The sequence below is a fragment of the Macrobrachium rosenbergii genome, chromosome 8 (genome assembly GCF_040412425.1).
Source record: "Macrobrachium rosenbergii isolate ZJJX-2024 chromosome 8, ASM4041242v1, whole genome shotgun sequence".
In the NCBI taxonomy this organism is placed as follows: domain Eukaryota; kingdom Metazoa; phylum Arthropoda; class Malacostraca; order Decapoda; family Palaemonidae; genus Macrobrachium; species Macrobrachium rosenbergii.
This window is the reverse complement of record NC_089748.1, coordinates 65,196,117-65,204,313: the sequence shown is the minus strand read 5'-3', so window position 1 is coordinate 65,204,313 and position 8,197 is coordinate 65,196,117. Positions and strand designations below refer to the sequence as shown.

The following is an 8,197-nucleotide window of genomic DNA, read 5'->3' as shown; positions in this document are numbered from 1 at the left end:
TTCCTGTAAGTTGCAATCATCAGCCAAAGACTTTACCGTGACCGAACACTACGAAATTACATCATTTTGGTATACCTAATCGCACGTTTAAAAACTAAATCAGAAATAAAAGTGAAAAAACCGCGGTTTTAATTTTATTCTAAAGACAAAGAATACCAACTTGTAATACAGTTTTTCGAGGTAATCAGGGAATAGCAATAACGTAGAGTGATGGCACTAACCCCCAGTGAAGAAACGCAATAATTAATATTTTCGTATTTTGTTTCTCATTCAGGTAATCAGGACTACCAATAACTTGTCGAGTGATAGCACTAACTCAATGAAGAACGCAGTAATTAATATTTTTTGTATATATGTTTCTCATTCGAGTAGACATTTTTGTAACGGCAGGCATAGCAGAATCTGTGCAGCTTTTGATGTTTGTATTATTCACTGAGATTTAAAACTTTCTTCTAAGTTCTGTTAGAAATCGAAATTAAATGCTTAATTACATTTCAGCCTTCATTTACGATTAAAGATTTACTATTAAAGAATCTTTCTAAATACAGACATGCCCTATATCAAACCTAGCAGAGTACGTTTTCTAGACTTTGCTTTTTTGACGAGCTACACCTGGAAGTCTAATTATTTACAATGTACATAATTTAGGCTTCAAACTTCTTGTTTTAAAGTCAAAACTTCAAACTTATTTTAAAGTATAAAATCATTTCCTAACTTGGCGTACATAGAGAAACTTTGTCTATATCTACTTAGCAGCAAAATACCATCCCCGTTTTCAATTACTGCTACATGTCCAACATCTAATTTTATATTAAGGAATGCTTTCCTTACGCAGTTAAAATCCACACACACTTATCATAAAGATAATACAGCCTTCATCAGTTCCATAAATAAGACAGAAATTAACCTGCTACAATAACAGATTCATCTAACACAGCTAGTGATACAGTTCTCTTAAGAGAAAATGGTTAACAGGACAAACTTTCTCCACGGTTGTACACTAACAAAAATAACCAACCAATCTACAGCTCGGCGCCACTCGCCCTTCACAAGTTTACATTAACAAGAGTATGACAACCATGCAGTCATTCTCAATTTATGGTCCACTAAAATTATGCACTTCCTACATTACCTCGTACCATTTCGCCCCCAATGATTAAGCTATACTTCCAAGAAACCACTAATTACTTGCTGTTCAAGAAAATTCTTTAAAGATCTCACAAAAATTGGCAGGGGAAGAAAAATTTGATCCATCCTTACAAATCATTAATCAGTTTTTCTAAAGAATCCCCCTCAACATAACAACAACACAGATACATAACCACTCCTTGGAGGTAATAAAAGAACATTACCTAAGCTTTCCATGGAGGTCATAACACGCCTTGGCATTCCTTTGAAATCTGGCCTATTTACTGCCTACTTTGTCTTCCTTCAGGATCACGGCTATAGGAATATGCCTTAACCTTCTTTGAGGCATCATAGACCTGGGAATTCCCTAAACATTTCTTGGGATTGGAATATAAAATTTAGGCCAAAAGCCTAACCCTGGTATCTATGAGGTCATTCAGCACTGAAAGGGAAATCGAGATTAATGGAGGATTTAAAGGTGCAGCAGGAGGAAAACCTAGCAGTTGCACTATAGCAATTGTTAGGAGAAGGTGGAAAGTAAGATGCAAGAACTGAACAGAGTAAAAGGAATTTAAAGGGTTGTAGATAGTGGCAGAAGATAAGCTGCAAATAACAAGGAATGCGTTACGCTATAAACACCCAAAAAATCGAAAATTTCTCAAAATTGCGAAATATAGCTTAAAACTAGCCTAAAAGCATTGGTAACACTGTCCTAAAGTTTCAAAGCCATACGGAAGTTTTTAGTATTTTTTTTTAATATTTTTGTAAATTATCTGACAGAAGTGCTTGTTTACATTGTAAGTGACGACGTATATACTGTGCATACGCAGGTTCGTTGTAAATCTCTGTATTTTATTGTATTTTCTCGAAATGAAATAATCAGTTTGTAACTAGCCATCTTACTGAATGGCAACATAAATCATCGAGTGAAGTACAGCCACTAACTGCACTAAGCAGCCACTTAGAACGCCAGTCTCACGTGACAAGTCACGGAAGGAGGGTGTATATTCTTTTTGCGCGAACTTTTACTCGGTGTTTGTGGATTTATTTTTCATTTGTGCTTTTTTTACGCTTCATACTCAACAGTGATTGTGTAACCATGGGACGAACAAGCAAGAGTAGTATTGCTCGGAAGATGCGAGCTAAAACAGCAGTTTCAGCGCGAATAATGAAATCCAAACACAATGGAGATTCCAGAGTCGTCTGCTCCTCAATCGGCTGATAACGCGCAACCCTCTACACCAGCTGTTGACGCGTCTGCTCACGATCCTGTACGTTCTACTTCGTCTGCTGATTCTGCTACTTTTCATCCTGTGCCTTCTACATCTTGTGATCCTATGATGACGCCCTCTGTTTCTAGCGATCATCATAAAATTTCTAGCGCGAAAAAAGGAAAAGACTCTTCACACTTGTCGAGAGTGTAGCAGCATACGAAAATGATATTATGGTACCTGAGAGTGAACTTCATGATTTAGTTGAAAAGAAAGTTCTTTGTAGAGATTGTCTCCATCCTCTTGATTGCAAAATAACAAAGCCTTTGGGTTCAGGTACAGACAGAAATGTGAAAATAAATGTAATAAATGTGAACAAGATGTGCACACGTTGAATAATGAGATTCCTCATTTACGAAAGGGACGTAAACATTATTATTCAACAACAATGAAATATGTCTATTCTGCTATGTTGGATGGTATGTGTTACGAGACAGTAAAAAGGTACTGTGTTTACTTGGAGTGAACAAAATAAGTAAGAGACAAGTACTAAAGTACAAAAATATCATTGCAAGTGTAGCAAAGGAAAAAACAGCAAATCGTTTAGAAAGCTGCATACCTCGGGTTTTGGAATACTATGCTAAAGAACTGAATCGTCATCCAAATGATAAGAGTCCTAGATATTGACGTAACCTTCGATGGTAGGTTGTCTTCTTTGTTCCATATATATATATATATATATATATATATATATATATATATATATATATATATATATATATATATATATGTGTGTGTGTGTGTGTGTGTGTGTGTGTGTGTGTGTGTGTGTGTGTGTGTGTGTGTGTGTGTGTGTGTGTGTGTGTGTGTAGAGAGAGAGAGAGAGAGTGAGTATGAGAGTGTTTTTGTTTGTTTGCATACATACGTAAATTCCTATGTGCTTTTATAATGCGAATATACAGTATTTGTATTTTTATATAAGTATATATATATAGCGTGCATGTGTATATGTAAAATTCATGCAAGTATGTATGTATATATTTGCAGGTTCATGGCATACCCGAGGGCATACGTCAAGCCTTGGAGTAGGTATAGTAATTGATGCTCATACAGGGCTTATATTAGATTATGAGGTCTTATCAAAGTCATGCCAGACTTGTGCTGCTATGCACACAAATCTTGTAAAAAAGAAGATTACAAGAGCCCACTACAATAAATGGATACAACGGCATTATGCCTCATGCAGTCTCAACTTTGAGGGCTCCAGTGGAGCGATGGAGGAGGCAGCAGCAAAAGCCATATGGCTCAGGTCTGTTGACAGGAGACTTCATTATGCAACATATATTGGCGATGGCGATTGTAAAGCGCATTTAGAGATTTGTGCCCTGAACAATGGTGCAGGACCGTATGGAAAAGAGAAACCTGTGGTAAAAGAAGAATGTGTCAACCACGTGCATAAGCGGATGGGAACCGCACTGCGACGCTTAGTAAAAGAAACCATCTCTGAATTTGAGACTGCAAGTGGCCAGAAGAGACATAAAAAGTTGATGGCTGGTCGGCATAAACTTACTGAGGCAGTAATAGAAAAGTTGACTGATTATTACGGAGCTGCAATACGAAGAAATGTAAATAAAACTGTGGAGCTTATGAGCAAAGATATCTGGGCAACATTCTTTCATTGCTCCTCAACGGATGAAAAACCAATGCATTTCAATTGCCCAAAAGGAAAAGAAAGTTTTTGCTTCTGGCAAAAAGCACTAGCTGAAAAGAAGGGAAGAAGAGGAAGAGAAGAATAAGAGACAAGAAGTACTGCGAAGGGAGTTGGGCGAGTCATCACAAAAGACTCTATCATTTTATGGCCAGCCTAAGAAAAACGTCGACTAAAGTCCACAATATGCCCTCACACAGTTTGATGAAGGTAAGATTTACCTTGGCCCTCAAGAGCTTCTCAAATTGAAAGCTGTATATGAAAGACTAACAAACCCTGATTTGTTGAAACGCTGCCTCAAAAGGTAAGACTCAAAATTCAAATGAGTCTCTGCATGCTCGGATCTGGAAGTTTTGCCCAAAGGTAAAAGCCTTGGAAAATCTACACTTGATTTCGCTGTTGCACAAGCAGCTATTAATTACAATGTTGGATATGAACAAGGCTATTTAGGCAAAGAGCTTGGCATTTTGAATAAGAATACCATTGAGTATCTTCGAGAGTTAGATAAAACGAGAGATGGTGAGGTTGTCAAGACCTCGTAAGAAGCGCAAAGAGCAGAGCTAATGATTCATATGCTCCTGGAGCATATTAGCATGTAAACTTGGCTAGAAACAGTGCTGAGGGGAAGGAAGAGGCTCATCCCTGGCAAAAAAACCCTTCCTTACGAAGTACTGTTTCCAGAATGCCCCAGGGGTGAGGTACAAAAGTACCGCAAAAGCCTTGACATGTATTGTGTCATATATGTATAGTAATACCAAGGAAAACACTGTTTTTCATGTAAAATGATTAGTTATTCAATTTCTAAGCAGAAATTGTGCATAGTGTACACTATCTCTCTGTAGGAAGTGTCTGAATTACAGCATAAACTTTTAACGCTTAATTTCTCTCTTTTTTTTTTTTTTGCTAAAATAATGTCACATTTATTGAAATAACTCAGGCAATTCTTTATCAATTTGGCTGGGATTGGTCTTGTTTTGAAGCTTACACTTTTAACTAAATATATAAGATAGCAAATGCCTTTAGGATGAAAAAAAACTAACTCTCTAGGCAATTTTTATATCCAAAAGAGGGAAATTTATGCGAAAATTTACTAGAATAACTTGGTAACATGTCAGAACATAACAATTGCACCTAGAGCAATAAATCAACTTATTTTTTTTCAATAATGACTTGTAATTTCAGAAAAAAAGTCCATAACCCTAGGTCAAATAGATACTGAGTTATTTCAGTCTGAAAATGACATTTCTTAGCATTTTTATAGTCGAAAATGACAATTTCAATTTTTTGTGCAATTATTTCTGCACAGATCTAGATGGAACTTGCTGTGTGTAGTTACAATCAGGTGCACTACTTGCAGTAAAAATATTAACTCGGTACCTCTATTAGAAACGAACGTCGACTCCGTAGTGTAATGCCGACAGTGATCCGTGCAAGGTGCACTGACGGCACTAACCCATTATGGGGCTCAACATTCCTTGATCAAGGATCTTAGGATTTTCTCTCAAACTTCCTTTGGGATCAGAGACAACATTCCCTCACCTGGAGACTTTCTTAATGATCACTATTTCACGTCAGAAAAAAAAAAATAAAACCTAGGCAATCAGACTCAATTAGTTGCCGCAGATTTCCCTGGAGATCAAACCTAATGAAAACTGGCTAAAGGAACACAGACTTCCTCAGACAAGCTTAGGGATCATTAACGCACAGGCATAAGACTTCATCCCAAAACCCTTAGGAAGTACAAAAACTATATATCACTAAGACCCCCGTAGGACCACAACCAACCTTGACTTAGGGGGACCACAGACATGTCCTCATTTTACATTTCCTTGTTCCTTGTGGATCACAGAACAATTACTGGAATTACACCTGAATCAGATGTTACACGAGTAAGTTTGGTTGTTTTTTAACGTGCTATACATGGCAGAATGTCTGCCATGTATTGACCTTGGGCCACCTTTGCTAGAGCAGCACTGCCACCCTAACAAAGGTGGCCCTATTAAGATATGAAAGGGTTTTAAGGTTTAGCTTCAATATTATATTACCTCTAACAAATATCGTGAGAATATTTAAATTACATATAATAAATATTCTTCAAAAATATTTCTTGTCGGGAAAACCATTTAAAATTAGGTGAATCTAAACTAAGTTACGTACTAACGTAAATAAAATGCTTCCTATTTTCCTGCCTGTCAAAATTTTTAAATGTAAATCGTAAAATATAAGATGCCAAGGGAAATAAGTTACTGATAAGGTGACCAAGAAATTTTAGGCCGGTTAAGGACCTGTTTACTATTTAAACTGATTTATCCTATATTTACTAAAAGGCACTATTTTTTCCCCCGGTCTATACAGTTCTAGATGTTGTAAACATGTTTTATAAATGTAAGTTGCCAAAAGCCATAAAAAGGTCATGGTTTCTTAATATCTAACTGGAGTAAGATGAAGTGCTGTAAGTAAGCAGATGAAGTAAAACTGAGTGATAAAATGAGTCAAACTGTGTATAATAGCTGTCTTATGCTAATTTATCTGGCAGAAGATGGGGTAAAATTTAAACGACGGATTTTGAAAGTAACTAAAAGATGAGAAAGCTGCGTTCCAGAGCACAATCTTATTATGGCAAAATAAAAACTAAAAATGTTTTAATACGAGATAAAAGGTACATAGGTCAGTGCGCATGGGGATTCGTCGAGCTGTAAATGAACCCCCTGGGGGGTAAATGGGTCGGCGCATGTAGTGGGATTCGTCCGCTTGTTTATGAACCTCCTGCGCAAGTGTATAGCGATTACTAATCAAAATATTTCTGAACATAAGGTTCATCTGAGACTCAACTGCTATTAGTACGAAGAAGCTGTGATTGTCATCTTGTCTTTTTTCATGGAACATGGGCAGGAAAATGCGCTTAATGTTGAATAAAACAAACAAAAACAGGGTCCTAACGAACTAAAAACCTTACCTCACTCAGTGATTTACCCTCAGCCTTGTTGGGAAAGGCTAGTTACATGCAAGACCAATGCCAAACCACATCCAGAAGTCATGGGCAGTTTTCAAGGGCGTCATTCGCTCACCTGAAACCAAATTTTACATTAATATTTTAACTACCAAGTTCACCTAACTAACTGCCTGTGAGTATCTTCTGTGAAACTTGCTCTGCACACAATCAGGCTATGCTTCCTTTGTTGTTATAAAGGACCTCAAAACTTCCCGCGTAAAAGAGAAAACTACTCGGCCCTGGCAGAAACTGGAGTTTATTAAGTTCTTAAAATATCAATGAAAGTGCAGAACCAACGAAATATACTAAAAAACTTCTGGCCTTCGTGCCATAAAGTTCTATGCAAAAATACTACGAAGACCTAATAAAACCTACTTTCGACACAATATCAGGATTAAAGTATACTGTTAAGGGTTGAACACGCTTATTAATTTAGCTAAACTCAAAAATAAATTCACTGTAAAACAGCACTAACCTTACAACCAACGGCGAATAGCACAGGAGGGAAATACGGTAAACAGGAAGCACAAAACAAAATCACCAAAACACCCGCGACAAAATGAACACTGAACAGACGTATACCTCCGCTAGCGCAGAAAACAGTACCGTATTCACAATTTTTTTCAAGTCAAGGATTCGGCAGTTAAGTATATACAGGTCCTGGCATAGTAATACCCAGTAACGCTAAAACGAAAGAAAACACTGAAAACTTTTATTGTTTCAGATGAACCCTCACTTTTAGGAAATCTGTTCATGTTACAGAAAAGGTGGAATAGGAACCACGAATAAATCGATTTTAAGGGAACAAAGGCTCAGAAAATCTCTCTCTCTCTCTCTCTCTCTCTCTCTCTCTCTCTCTCTCTCTCTCTCTCTCTCTCTCTCTCTCTCTCTCCATACAGTCGCATTGCATTAGATTTAACTCAGAAGGAGACAAGTGAAAAGGGAATTAATTCGTGAAGGCTAAACTGATTTACTAAACGCAAAAACATTTTGATACCGACTCTTATCGAATATGTAGAAAGTGATGGCTGGATCATTGTTACGTGGCTGCCGGCGTAAGAACAAAGAGAACATTAAGAGATGCTTTATTTGTCCATTGTTTGGTGGACGTATGTGCATCCCTGTTTAATTCGGATAAAAAAAGTGACTGAAATATTG

At 37.1% G+C, this 8,197-nt stretch overlaps 1 pseudogene; it reads left to right on the top strand.

The window, feature by feature from the left end:
• The first annotated feature begins 2,572 nt into the window (after window positions 1-2,572).
• Window positions 2,573-4,589, top strand: LOC136841165 (uncharacterized; annotated as a pseudogene).
• The last annotated feature ends 3,608 nt before the right edge of the window (window positions 4,590-8,197 follow it).